The sequence below is a fragment of the Martes martes genome, assembly GCF_963455335.1.
Source record: "Martes martes genome assembly, contig: scaffold_58, whole genome shotgun sequence".
Classification (NCBI taxonomy): domain Eukaryota; kingdom Metazoa; phylum Chordata; class Mammalia; order Carnivora; family Mustelidae; genus Martes; species Martes martes.
Genome location: NW_027666610.1, coordinates 493,329 through 509,384, shown reverse-complemented (window position 1 = coordinate 509,384; position 16,056 = coordinate 493,329).

Genomic DNA, 16,056 nt, shown 5'->3' with positions numbered 1-16,056 from the left:
CCTTTTCCATACAACAGTCTTATACCATATAATAATAATTTCCTTGCTGTCTCTAGTGTGGTTTGATGTTCTGAACCAGCTCATAGTGCTTCCTCTTCACGTACACAAGCATTTACATATTGACCTAAATCCTGTCGCATGCTGTTTAGAAAGTAAAAAAGGAAAAGCTTTCCTCTTTTTTCTTTTTGTCCCTGATTTCATTTTCCCAGATGGTATTAATATTGAGTTCAAGCCAGCCTTGCACCTGTGTGGATAGTGGGGTTTTTGCATGATTTATTTTGAAATCTTCTCATAAAAGATGTGTTAATTATAGAAGGAATATTTGTACATATACAGAAATAAAATATGGAAATTCAAATGATGAAATAACTTTGAAAAATTATCCACATTTTAGTTTTTCTCTCTGCCTGAGTTTGTTTTGTTTTGCTTTGTTTTTTTTTTTTTTTTGGTTTTTGTTTTTGTTTTGTTTTTGTTTGCTTGGAAGGGCATGGGAAATAAACAATTATTAAATTGTTCCCCTGGAGGAGCATTTCCCTGTAATATCTTCCTGCTGCACACGTGATGTGACTGTATAGCGAGTCAGTCAGTAAGGATGAATTTTAGAATTTAAAATAATGGCAATGATTTTTCATTTTGACTTGTTTTACTTCTGACGTACTGCCTGCTCCTTGTCAGCACAGAGAATTTTACATCTATTTAGCAAAGAGTCAACACTCAGAAAGAGTACTTTGAATGAATTAAAAAGAATAAATGAGTTAGTTAAGTCAGTAATACATAAGCCATGAGCATTATCAGGAACCTTCTCTTTCTATGTGCTAGATGTTGAAATTGGTATTCAGTGATTATCTACGGAAGAGGGGTTGAAGTAGCAAATTCTGCTATTGTGTTTTGGAGGAAAGCAACAGGAAAAAATTAGGAACCCTTTCTTTCATGATGAAGCATGCATTAGAAAGGTGGCTCTTAGTTGTCTACCAGGAAATTAAAAATATTAAGAAACAGAAAAATAAAGAAGGGAAAGGGAAAGGAGGTGGGAGGGAGAGAAGGAGGGAAGAGCAATGTATGATTTCCATGAATGAAAATTTCTGTAATGAGAAATTTTTTAAAACATTTAAAGATAGATTAAGTCAAAACTGATATAAATATGATAAACTGAGAAAAGCTCATATTAAATCTGTTCTTAAAATTAAAACTAATGATGAACTAGTATCTTGATAACAATAACCTTGACCTCTGGGAAGTATGGAGAAAATGAATGGGAGGTACAGACCAAAAAAAAAAAAAAAAATCCTAATGAATCATCTTTCATACGGGAAAACTAAATCAATTATTCAAACTTTAATCTTATTTGTTGGAATTACCTTGTCATAGAGTGTTGACAAGGCTTTTTCCTGGAACCCTTTAATTTGACTACAAATGAAAGCATAGGGCAATTAGATGCAAAGAACCCAATGGTCCAAATTGAACTGTCAATAATTTGGGGCAAACCACTCAAAACTGTCCCCACTACCACTGGCCACCACTTAGCCTCTTCTCTATTTCAAAAGGAGGTAGATGTGAAGGGCTCCAACTTACAGGGAGTGGGCTAGTTATCATGTTGGCAAATTTCTTCCACAGGTGCCCAAGTTACAGGGGTGATGGGGCCCCAAGAAGACCACTCATGTCATTGGTGGGTGTATACAAAATGTGACCTACTTGGACAGTAGATTTGCTGTTACCATCGTTCACTTTCTTCAGCAAGGGAAGTAGGCACTGGAGTCAGATGACAAGGATCAACCAAAGGAACAGAATTCACCAGAATATTAACAGTGCCTCTTTCCTCAATAGTCAGATGTTGGAAGATTTAAGATATAAGATCTAAGATGTGTTAAGTTGATTGCAGCAGCAAGCACATGGATTTTCTATACTCAAAGTCACTTAAATATTAATATTTAATTAATGAAATCACAACTTTTATGGTCTAATTTTTTTTCTTAAATATCAAAAGAGCTTATTTTTATCATTCCTTTTTGTTTATATTTTATTTCTACAAATAAAATTAATTGTTTTCCTCCCTTTTTTTAAAGATTTTATTTATTTGACAGAGAGACCACAAGTAGGCAGAGAAGGAGGCAGAGAGAAAGTGAAAGCAGGTTCCCTACTAAGCAGAGAGCCCAACGCAGGGCTCAATCCCAGGACCCTGAGATCATGACCTGAGCTGAAGGCAGAGGCTTTCCCACTGAGCCACCCAGATGCCCCAATTATTTTTCCTCTTAAGCAGACTTTTTTCAAGAGTAATTTTAGGTTCGCAGAAAAATGAATCAGAAAGTACAAAGTTTCCATATATCACCTGCCCCATCCACATACAACACAGCCTCCTCCTTTATCAAAATCCTTCCCCAGAGTGGTTACATTTGTTACCGTCCATGAACTTACACTGACACATCATTATCACCCAAAGTCCACAATTTATGTTGGAGTTCTCTTGGTATTCTACATTCTAGGAGTTTCAACAGATGCATAATGACTTGCATCCAGCATTAAATTATTATAGAGAATAATATTGCTGATCTAAGAATTATCTGGGCTATATTTATCTCTGTCTCGTCACTAACACCTGGCAACTACTGTTGTTTGGGATTTTTTAATACCATCTCCATAGTTTTGCCTCTTCCAGAATGCCATATAATTGGAATCCTACAATACGTAGACTTTTCAGATTGGATTCTTTTACTTAGCAATACACACCTAAGTTTCCTCCATTTTTTTATGGGGTAATAGCTTATTTATTTTTAATACTAAATAACATTCCGTTTTCTGGATGTATCACGATTTATCTATTAATTTAATGAAGAACATATTGGCTATCCCAATTTTGGCAATTATGAATAAAGCTGCTGTAAAAATCCATTTGCAGGTTTTTCTATGGACATAAATTTTTACCTCCTTTGGCTAAATATTAACAAGCACTACTGCTGCCTCATATGGTAAGTGTATGTTTACTTTCCTAAGAAACTGTCTAAATATCTTCTAAAGTGGTTGTACCATTTTGCATTCCCATCAACAATAAATGAGAGTTCCTAATGCTCTGTACCTCACCGGCATCTAGTGTTGTTGGTGAAATGGATTTTGACCATATCAATAGGTATGTAGTAGCGCACTGTTTTAATTTGCATTTCTCCAAGAACATACAATGGGAGCACCTTTTCATGTGCTGATCTGTACCTTCTTTAGTGATGTGTCTGTTTGGGTCTTTTGCCCATTTTTTAATTGGACTCTTCATTTTCTTATTGATGGGTTTTAAGAGTTCTCTGTGTAGTCTGGATAATGGTCTTCTATCAGTTTTGTTTGTTTGTTTGTCTTTTGCAAATGTGTCTACAGTTTGTCTCCTCATTCTCTTGACAGTGTCTTTTGCAAAGCAGAAGTTTTTAATTTTAATAAAGTCAAAAATATCAATTCTTTATTTTTCATGGATCATGTTTTTAGGTTATATCTAAAAGTAATTAGAATACCCAAGGTTATCTAGGTTTCTCTATGTTGTGTGAGGAGTTTTATAATTTTGCATTTTACCTTCAGTCCTATAACCCATATTGGGTTAATTTTTGTGGAGGGTATAAAATCTGTGTCTAAGATTTGGTTTTTTGCTTTTTTTTTTGTGGAATTTTTTTGGCATGTGGGTGTCCAGTTTTTCCAGCCCATTTGTTGTGAAGACTGTCTCATCTCCTTTGTATTGTCTTTCTTTCTTTGTTAAAGGTCACTTGCCTGTATTAATGTGAGTTTATTTCTGAGCTCTCTTTTCTGTTCCATTGATCTGTCTGCTTAGTCCTTCATCACCACCACTGATTTGATTGCTGTTTTCTGACTGTAAGTCTTTCTTTTTTTCCAATCTTGAAGTCAGGTAGTGTCAGTCCTCTGACTTTGTTCTTCTCCTTCAATGTTGAACTGGCTATTGTGGTATTTTTCCTCTCCATTTACATTTTAGAATCAGTTTGCTAGTATCCACAAAATAACTTGTTACTATCTCTATTGGGATTGCATTAATATATTTTTAATTAATTATTTTTAATCTACAGGTTGGAAATTGCTGGCCTAAGGACTATTCAAAACAGGAGGAAATGTGCATCCTTGTTTTTAATAAAGTAGTTCATATGCTACTTAATTTAGTAGTACGAAAACATTGTGCACTCCCTGGTATTATATGGTAACTTAAAATCAGGCCTGGGAAAAAAGCAATTTAAGCTTCTGCAGATATTCTAATTAGAATATTAATCAAAGTTTCAGAGACAGCAGTGAATACCTACACTTACATTAATTGATTATGTATATAAAGTACACTTCGGTTGCTCAATTCCTTTTTACAAAGTAATTGGGAACCATTATTAAAACCAAATAATGGTACTGGCTGGATATTTCTTTAGTACACAATAAGTGCCCAAGAATGAATAAGTTCTGTTTAGTAAGTATTGAGAAAGACTTACTGGTCTCCGCTGCATATATGCGATATACATACCAATTTTATTTTCCTAAATGGATTAATAGCACAAATAACTAACTTTGTGTACTAAATACTTACTTAATATTTATCACATTCACCATACAGAGTCATGAACTATTCTATCCCGAGTGCTTTCACATGTACAGAAACATTATATAATACATATAACAAAATCTGTATTTCAGTTTTTAATAAAGTATTATTGGAACTAAATCAAGCCCTTAAAGGTAAAGAAAGGCCAAAATAGAATTAGTTGACTTGAGAATGCCTGTATCCTGAGATAGACACTTTCTGTGTGGCATCTCAGTTAATCTCAGTAACTGCAAATTTAGCATTATCTTACTCGTTTTATATGGCAGGGCAATCACTCAAGGGGGGTAAATAATTTTCCCCAAATCACACATTTCATTAGGATTTAACAATCTCTTCTAAGCTTCCCTGTACTTTGCCTACCAGTTTCGAAAAGAAGACAAGGTCATTAAGATAACCTAGATGGCTGTTCCTTTTTCTTTTCACCATCCCCAGCTCGTCTTTAGTACGGTTGGTTTCCCAGAATACATGAAAACCTTTCACAGGAAGGAATAATGGCAGATGAATTTTGTCCATCCTAATAACAAGCCCTCCGGTCTCAAGCAAACTGGGAGTGATTGTCATGGAACTCTGAATAGGAAAACAGAGAAAAGCGGCAGTGACCAGCATGAAATAAGGTCTGCATTAGTATAGTAAATTGAAGTCCGTGGAAGGATGAATGAAAACATGGCAGTAGAAAGAAGTAGTAAGAAATGGAAATAGGAGAAAAAGGGTGATTTAATCATGACTTCATTCTAAGGTCAACTATCCATATTTACTTTGACCACAGGCCTGTTTCTCTTTCATGAATAGAAACAACAGTACAAAAACAAAACCCTATATTCACATGTTTCAATGGCATTAGCTGACACAAGAATAAATCTGGCTCACTCTTCACAGACAACATGAGGGAGGGTTCCTTGGTGAATGGATACTCCTTTAAGCACAAATCTAAAGGATTAACCGTTAGTGATTTTCTTTTGCTCTCCATTCAGATCGGCAATGACCGCACATGCTAATGAGTAGCTGATAACAGCCATCTGGGCAATAAACATTCATTTGTGACCTTTAATTGTGTCATAGAAGCCAAAAAGAATGCAATGTAAATTTTTCTCAGCCAATTACTGTTATTACTCATTTCATGCATTTAATTATTCATAAATGTATAAAAAGATACAAATTTCAAAATGGAATGGACCCCAGAGATCATTTGCTTAAGCCTGTCTTAAATGTATAGAGCATTTTCAATTGCAAGTTGATGTCCAGTGGAGACACAGAAAAATCGGGGCAACATTGTTTGGAAGACTGCTCTAATTAAATACTGAGCTCTTTGACGTGATACCATCTGCACACTCTGCCTTAGCTTCTGCTCGTCTGCAAAGGAGGCTGACCTGTTTGACACTGAAAGTGTTTCCATCTGTAGGGAGAATGGAGCTGTTTATGAGCAGACCTGGCAACTGTACCCCAGAGACAAATTTAAAGATGACTACTTGCCTTTTGTCCAGAGATTTAATTCAAAGTATCAAAATCCGAGGACCAAAAAGGAAAAATAATTGGAAAGTGCTCGCAATGAGGTTACACACAAATATGTATATTTGTCTTGTGAGCAAATATGTATATAATTTTTATGTGTGAGTGTGTGAGAATGTGTGTGTGTGTATGCATGTGTATGTATGTGAGCCAATATATTCTTTGTTAATTACGAAGTAATAGGAAATCAAACTTCTCAGCCATAGGAAGTCCTAAATTTTGTCTTTTACTTACAGAAGGTAGAAATACTTTGTTGAAAGACTCTGTGCTTGAATTATGCAATTCAAATTCTTACCCACATTTGCTGGATCATATAGTAAGTAAGCTAGGACCCTTCAGTAAATAATTAATTCAATCTGTATAGGTGATTGACTAAGATAATAGGACTTGTGCAGAAATGGTCTTTCTTTCGGACAGACTGCGATAATAACCATAATAGAGTGATGATGATGATACACATGAACCCTAGTTTCTTCTTTTTTTTTTTCTGGAACAAAACATAGAATACATAAATACAAAAAAAATGCATTGAGAATCTAGACAATACTTTGTATGGTCATCTGGATACATTTATACAAATCCATCCCTACTACATAATAAATGGCATCATTAAGGGACCATAGTTTTTTGGTGTTGTTTTTTTTTTTTTACTCTGTATTTTCATGGTGTTTTGAGCTACATTTTAAAAAAGGATTTTGCTTTATTTATTTGAGAGAGAAAGAGAGCACACATGCACAAGCAGGGGAGGGGCAGAGGCAGAGGGAGAGAATCTCAAGCAGAGTCTGTGCCAAGCACAGAGCTCCACATGAGGCTCAATCTCATAACCCTGAGACCATGACCCAAGTGGAAATCAAGAGTCAGATGGCCAACCCACTGAGCACCTTGAGCAGCATTTTAAAGAAAATAAATGTTCCATCCAAGCAAAATTAAACTCATAACTAATAAATATGGGTCTGTGTATTTTTAAAGATATACAGATATTTTTTAAATGAAGTATTTTCTTTGAATTAGACTTCTAATATTCAGGCCCATTTAGCATATTCTGTAATCTTAAAATTAATTTATTTTTTACTAAGTATCCTGAATTACTTCTACCTTTTAAAAGTAGACTGTACAAAAGGTCAATTCTATAGTATTTAGAAAAAAAGGGAAGGTGAGGTAGAAGAGGGTGCTCAGAAATCAGTAGAGAACCCATGAGGGAGATGACAAATAAAGAGAAGGGAAAGAGGGTTACCTGCCTTTGGCTCAGGTCATGATCTTGGGGTCCTGGAATCGAGCCCCACGCCAGGCTCCCTGTTTAGTGGGGAGCCGTTTCTCCCCCTCCCTCTGTCCCTCCCCTCTGCTCATGCTTTCTCTCAAATAAATAAATAAAATCTTAAAAAAAAATAGAAGGTAAAGAGTGACATGAAGAGGAGGAGTGAAAGATAGTGGGGAGGAAGAGAGGAACTAAGACGAAAATGAGTGAAGAGGAAATAGAAGAGAAGACAAAAATAAGTAATTAGCCAAAAAGGGAGGAGGGGGAGGAAGAAGAAGATGAGAAAGATGAAAAGGGGAAGGAAACTACAGAGGACAATGCCATATAGGACATAATCCCCAAATGGAAGACCTAGGAAGCCCTGTCAGTTCACATGGGCAGATAACCTGGATTCGTTACATCAGGAAATAAAACTATTCTGAAATGTTCTTTGAGAAATTTAGACTTAAAGTTAAAAGTGAATCAGTGTTAAATCATCTAATGTTATTCTTATAAAACATACAATTTTTGAAAAGGACTGCAAATTCTTTTCAGTTTGATTTTTATGCTAAAATAATTTCTTCCTCACTGTGTAGTAGGGGGTCACTAATGAAATCTACATGTTCAATCTTGAAACCAGAAAAACTACTGTTATTAAAAGCTATAAAGAGGTTATTTTTCTTGCAGCACGAAACATAGAATTTAAAGTCGATTACAGTTGGTTCTAGCTAAAACAAATTGGATGGGTCTATTTAATTTTCCAAATATAAAGGAGTGTAGAAGAACAAATTCGGATTGTCAGGGACTTTGAACAAAAGTGGAATAGCTTTGCTGGGCAGGGAGAGACCGAGAACGGATCTTTGAAGTTCAAAGCTTTGGATACAGGGCAACAAACAGGAGTGACCATAGTCAAGAACAGATCATAGTGAAGAACAGTGGGAGGACCCTCAAAAGATTAGGCAGGAGACCTAAAACTAATATGACATTGAATGACCACTATACTGAAATCCAAATTAAAATAAAATAAAAAGGTTCCCAGTTCAGGGTCTAGGCCTTCAAAGAGGAGTATGATTTTGTCCAGAGCTATGGGTAAGGACAGAATCCCTCCTGAGGAACATTCTGGCCTGAAGGAAAATGTCTACCTTCAGGTGAGCTGAAGTAGTTGACCCCTAAGGAACAGCAAAGGTGACTGCATGACTGGAGGGGCGCAGGGTACCTCCAGATGATCGTGAGCACAGCAGCGATGCCAGCCCTACGGATGAAACAGCAATCAGAGCCACAGAAAGCAGGCCAACAGGGCACAGAGGACCAGAAGGCATTCCTGAGAACCTCCACTGCCTCAGCCCCTCCTTCCAGTAAAGGACCATGTAGCTGATGGTCACTCACCAAAAGCGGCCAATCCAAGCCACTTTCACAGATGTTGTCAAAACCAGAGGACCTTAAGCTCGTGTGGCACTGGACCTGTCAAGTTAAGCTGAGAGAGGTGGCACAGATGCAAATGAGAAGGCAGAGCAATATTCTAGGAAGCAAACTGGTTTGGAGACCACAAAGCAGATTACAGAGGGCGTGGGGGCTGGGAATTCGAGGGGGACTTAGTGTTGGGGAGAGGTAAGAACTAGAGAGCAATATAGGACTGAGCATTTGGAAGACGGTTAGGTGATTGGATGCACTGATACACAAGCCTTTGTGATTGTCTCAGCACTGGCAACCAAGCAAACAGAATACTTAGAAAGGCTATCTTGGATTAAACATGGACTCCCTGAAAATCTGGCAGTTCATTACAGGATTTAACATTATGAATACAGAAATCATTATTTTAATCCTATGTCAATGAAACCTGGACAGGTGTGTTATATCATCACAAAAACGTATGAATAAGAAGACATCTGTGGTATTAATTAATGAGGGGTTTTGCCTTGATGGGAAGATTTTACATTTTTATTTAATCTCATTCATCTGTTATTTCTATACCCACAATGACCACCAAAAGACAAAATGAAATACTCCTTCCACCACACCAACTCAAAGGATAAAATAACCTCAAATACACTTAGCAAAAAATAGGCAACATCTATATGAAGAAACATGAAAATGCTATTACAGGACAGAAAAAGGACCTGACACCAACAAGATCTCTGTATATAAAACATGAATTATCGCAGTTACACTTCTAATTTACATAATTACAATGAATATATCAAAAATATATTTGAGGAGGGGCACCAGGGTGGCTCAGTGGGTTAAAACCTCTGCCTTCGGCTCAGGTCATGATCCCAGGGTCCTGGGATCGAGCCCCGCATCGGGCTCTCTGCTCAGCGGGGAGCCTGCTTCCTCCTCTCTCGCTGCCTGCCCCTCTGCCTACTTGTGATCTCTGTCTGTCAAATTAAAAAAAAAAAAAAATCTAAAAAAAAATGTAAAATATATATATATATATGTATATATTTGAAGAGACCCTAAAGTAAGTGGTTTTAAATTCCATGAGTAAAATATTAAAATGCAAGATTTTAATTTTTTTAAGAAGAAAGATATTCTTATACATTCTTTGTTATAAATGTATAGAGTATAGCTGCAGTGTGATGCTGGTACATACAGAATCCAGAAGCAGAACCAAATAGAGGGGTTTAATAGTATTTGATAAATTTAATATATCAAATCAGTGTGCAAAAGAATGATTACTTAGTAATTGATACTAGAACAGTTAGGTAACCATGTTGGTGAAGAATTTAATTTATATCCATACCTCACACCATACTACCTAGGAGTCCTTTACTTCAAAAATGTGTCAAAAATCTGTGTCAAAAAGCTGACGTGCTGCTTGAAGCTTCAGAGATAGCACAGTAGAGATGGAGGAAGTCCAGTGACAAATATACATCATTTCTCCCACCCACCTCCTCCAATACTCACAGCTGTTTATCATTACTTCTATCATCCAGGATTTATTTTCTTCTGGACTCCTAGCATCTTGTGTTATATCCCTGCCTCTGGCTTCCAAAAATTCCCCTATGGATCAAGGGCCCTTGTGCATATTTCATACTCAGTGATATTATATCCCTAATTATCCAGCAAACGTCTAGATCCCATCAGTTCAATAATGTCCCAATTATATGACAGTCATTTAAATGAGAATACACTAAAATTAGAAGGAGTATGTGACTGAGAGGCAAATTAATCTTTTTAAAGACAATACTTAAGGGAAAACATAAAAGAGAATAATGCAGTAAATTTCAGCTATCTGCTCTTCTTCTTTGCCCCTGCAGGTGAATGCCGTTGCTCACCAAATTCTGTCTTAACATTGTATATCTCGTGCTACAGAAAGAAGTACAGATGGATTCAGAGTTGATAGAAGCATGGTTTAACTTTGGTCAGAGAAATAAAGGAAATGAAATGACTATGTAGTTCGACATATCTAATTGGATCAAGACATGCTAAATGGTAGAACTTCAGTTTATCTCTACATCAATTTCCAATCCACTGCATATCTGGGAAGAGGATTCTATTAGTATGCTAGTAACCAAGGAGAGAGGTCCAGGGTAATCAACTCGTTGTACTTATTGGCCAATATTCCTACTGGTTCAAAGATGAGACATAGAAAAATCACAATTGTTTCCATTAAATATACCTGAATAAGAGTGAAATTACCGAGTAGAGTGAAGAAAACGTCAATTTTAGAAAACAGCTTTTAAAAGATTCTTAATATAGGATGCATAAATACCCCACTGGGGGAGATGAAGGGGCACAACAAAAAGCCACTGGCCATAATAAACAAAAGACAGAAATTTGGAAGGACAAATTGGGTATTAAAGTTTAAATGTACAAATATTTCAGAGCAGTTAAATTATATTAGTAATAAGTCTGGATGAAGGACAAACTATTGATGAAATATGTGAATTGCAAAAGAGGACTCAACATTTCATACTTATCATGAATCTAACTTTGCAAAATATACACTATGTGAGAGAAATCACCAAAATATTAAAAGTAGTTACATATGAATAATTACACTAAGGATTAATAACATGTTTTTCTAAGTATCTTCCTATATTTTCAAAGTGAAAACACATGATACTTTTTTACTGGGGTATGAGAGGGTATTTAGTTACTATTTTTTCTTTAACAACAGGCTTTATTCAGTTTAAGATTTTTCCAATAATGTTTTTTTGATTTTTCCTCCTGTTTCAGGATCCAATCCAGGATACAATGTTACATTTGGTCACCATGTCTCAATCTCTCCAAGCTGTGACGGTTCCTCACATTCTCCTTCTTTCTAATGGCCTTAACATTTATGAAGAGTACTGGTCAAGAATTTGCTAGGATATCTGTCATCTGTCAGATGTTTTCTCCTAAGTAGACTGGGCTTAGGTATTTTTGGAAAGCACACCATAGAGTCCAAGTGCTCTCATTGCATCAGATCGGTGATTACATAGCATGACTTACTACTGATGATGTTAATTTTGATTGCTTGGATAAGAGATGTTTGCCAGACTCCTCCACAGTAAAGTTACCATTTTCCTCTTTTTAACTTTTATTTTTTAGAAAGAATGACTAAGTTCCACCCACACTCAAGGGAAGGTGAGTTAGGCTCCACCTCCTTAGGGAGGAGTATTAAAAAAAAATATGTGGACATTTATTTAAACCAGTATAGTGATAAATAAATATTTTGGAGGAGATAATTCAAAACTAGGCAAATATCCTGTTCCTCCTTAAAAGTGGGTGCTTCTTTTGTAGTTGGAAAAGAAAAAGTATCCTTTACACATAAATCCGCAAAAACTAAATCACTGAATACTGTACCACAAACAGTTCCAGAAAATGCCCACCCCTTTCTTTGTGTCTTCTTTCTTTGTGTCCCCCTAGAAAAGCTAGGTATGGTGCAAAAACAATGAATTCTGTTATGCTGAAAAGAAATTAAAAAAAAAAAGCTAGGTATGCTGCTTTTATTACTTAGGTATTTAAGCTCTTCATATTTTATAGGATGCCAGCAGTATTCCTACCTAAAAGGGAAAAAAAAAATGAGAGAGACTACATTCTGTTTTCCTCTCTGACCTTCTCCTTCAGGCAAAATATCCTGTTAACATTTTTTTTTTAAGATTTTATTTATTTATTTGACAGACAGAGATCCCAAGTCGGCAGAGAGGCAGGCAGAGAGAGAGGGAGGAAGCAGGCTCCCTGCTGAGCAGAGAGCCCGACGCGGGGCTCGATCCCAGGACCCTGAGATCATGACCCGAGCCGAAGGCAGCGGCTTAACCCACTGAGCCACCCAGGCGCCCCTCCTGTTAACATTTTATAGTCAGATTTCCACAAGTACAATGCCAAAGAAGTAACTTAGATTTCTATTTCCTTGAATCACCTGGAGAGTGATTTAAAACATATGTGCAGGCTTGTGTGCAGCACACACACACACACACTCCTTATATTGTACCCCCAGCCCTGTCCTACTCAACCCTTTCCCCAATCCCTTTTTCTATATTCCACAAATATATTGTTCAGTCAGTTCTGGTTGCTATAACAAAAATACCATAAACTGGGTGACTTAAATAGCAAACATTTATTTCTCACCGTCCTAGAGGCTGGGGAGTTCAAAATCCAGTCACCAGCAGATTCTGTGTCTAGTGAGGCAACTGTTTCCTACTGTCTCCTCCCTGAGTCCTCCCACTGGAGAGGAGGAGAGGGAGCTCTCTGGGTCTCTTTATAAAACCTCTACTCTCTGGACCTATTCACTTCCCAAAAGCCCCACCTGTAAATACCGTCACAGCCAGGGTTAGGTTTTAACAAATAAATTTGGAAGTGGGGTTCGTCCCAAACATTCAATCTATTGCACTCATTGAATCAGAATCTCCTTAGAGGGATTTGGAAGTCTCTGATTTTTTGAAAAGTCTTCAATATATTTCTGACTATATGCAAGAGTTTGGGAATAGCTGACCTAGATAATGTTGCAATTTACCTTATACACGAATGTATGAGAGTAAAGTGACAATCCCAGGAGGTTTCTTAAGATATGTCATGACCAAGATAGAACTTGAAAATTTCAGCTTGAATCAGTAGAAGATTCAAGAGAATAAATCCTTTCAAGCATGTGTAATAATTTCTGTCATAGATGTGAGAAGGACTCTAGTTGTATTATTCTTGGCTTTTGGAAGGTATGGCCAATAAGGAACAGATTTCTGTAAACCTAGGAGAAGATGTAGTTTTATGTTATGTTACTCTCAGATTTCTGGTAGACCAAAGAAAAGTCCTCAAGGAATTCACATCCTTGTTGAAATATCAACCTAGGGATATTTAAATGGGATTCCCAGGGACTGGCAGATCTTCATAATTTTTTTTTTTTCTGGCAGCTGCAAATACAGCCTCCTTCGCCACCATGCTGCTGCCATTTTGCCACCTAAAGCCTCTCAGCATGGCAGAGACGATGTATTAGGAGTCCACAGGGGATGGAACATAACCCTACTTCACAAATTACTTTTGCTTTTGGCAAGATATCGTTTCCCCAACCAGAAATGAAAAATGTGGTTCCAAGACAACGACACAGTAGTTACTCAAAAGAGTATTTGCATAATTTTGTTTTTGAATTTGCATAAAAAATGACATGCAGACCAGCATGCAATTCTCCAAAGACCTCTAATCATTTCCTTGTTCAGTAATTCTATTGCCAAGAACATCTATGTGTCCATAGCAAACTTAATTGTTTACTGGAACAGTGTTATTTATGAGTTCCACACCATGAGGAAATTATGCAGACGCCTTGATATTCATCATATGGTGACGGGTTGTGAAAGACAATGCCCAGTGTGGTAATCCAGTATTAATATTGGGCTGAACTGTTTAAAATATCAGAATCCATGAAAAGAAAGCCAAATTGTTATTTTGCTTTTGATATGAGTTATTAAAGATGTGCTTAGCAATCACTAACTCTATGTAATTCTACTCTAATAGAATGATTATTAAAACTAACCCAGTGTTCATGGAATAATTCAGTTTGTGATTTTTAAAAGCTAACAAAAGTAAAAGTAGTATAACAACAACCATATTGGAAATGGTTCCTTGCCAGGCTAACTAGTAAAATTTTACCAAGAATGACAAGAAAGAAAATGCTCATAAATTCATCAAACAGTGTCATATTCTGGATTTAAGGATAAATGGAAGAGTGACAAATAGAATGTGAAAGATAAATATAAACTTGAATTATTTTATTTATTTTTATTTTTTAAGATTTTATTTATTTATATGACAGAGAGAGAAAGAGATCACAAATAGACAGAGAGGCAGGCAGAGAGAGGTGGAAGCAAGCTCCCTGCTGAGCAGAGAGCCTGATGTGGGGCTCGATCCCAGAACCCCAAGATCATGACCTGAGCCGAAGGCAGAGGCGTAACCCACTGACCCACCCAGGCGCCCCAAACTTGAAATATTTTAAAGATAAAACTTAATGAAATCAATTTTTTAATGGAAGAAATTGGGGAAAACTAGTGGGTTCCCTTGACGTTGTGTTAGCAAGGAAAGAAGGTACCTAAAAGAAACCAAAATGGATCTGTCTAGTTAGAGAACAGCAGAAAAGCTTTCTATGATAAAGTATTATCTAACCACCATATCGCTAGGTAAACAGCACACCTATGCAGTGCTGTGCAGGTTAAGTCAGCCCTCCAGAGGAACAAAAGAAAAATAATCTGTTGCATTTGTTGATTTTGTGTTACCACAGTGATGTCATTAAACATAGAACTGAGAACCAGTTTTTCTGAGCTGGTATGAGCCGACTGCAAAACAGCTTTACAAAAGCTACGTTTCGATCCCACCTTATCCCAAAGACTGAGCAGTTTCTTGAACTCTTGGATCTGATCTGAAAAAAAACTTGATGTCCTAGAAAGGATCTTAATGCTGCTTATAATCCAGCTATTTTGCTCATTATTCTAATATAAATGTCAACAACAAGCTCTCATCATTCACAAAGTTTTACCATAAAGATTTTGTGTAGCATATGATTTTATATACATCTGGGAAAACCTAGAATTTAGGAAGAAATGTTTTCAAAGGGTTTCAAATCTTAGTGTAGGAACTAAAATGAAGATGGACCAAGGGTATATGGTCAAACAACCGATCATGTCATTCATTGGAGAAAACTGTCTTCTGGCCTCTGTTGCCTCTAGAAGTCATGTGATTTGTGACACCTACTCACTGGCATCACACCTAGTTTTAGGCGAGCTGTTATCATACACCACTGCAGCTGTCTATGTATTTATGTTTCTCACCCATGGGAGGGGGTTATGTTATCTACCACTCTGTACCTAGTGCCTAGCCCAGTGCCTGGCACACAATAGATGTTTAATATAAATTTTAATATTTATTGATTTTTGTTAATGATCTGATTGAAAAGATAGAAAAGTTCTCGAAATACCTGTGTTCTGTATTTTTCTGGACTGAACTCTAAAGCACAACCTAAAATCAAAGCAAGATAAGTTGCAGTGATTTAACACCATGTGTTGAGGAGTTGAGGAATATGAGTTAGGTACCATATATTTATAATTTTTTAATATTTTTTATTTTTGCAAGAGAGAGTAAAAGAGCATGTACAAGAATAAATGGGGGGAAGGAGAGTAGAGGGAGAAGCCAACTCCCCAATGAGCTGGGAGCCTCATATGGGACTCAATCCCAGGACCCTGGGATCATGACCTGAGCCGAAGGCAGATATTTAACTGAATGAGCCACCCAGGCACCCTATAATTTAAGAGGTACATTGGTACTAGCCTACCAAAGTGCCCTGGAATTT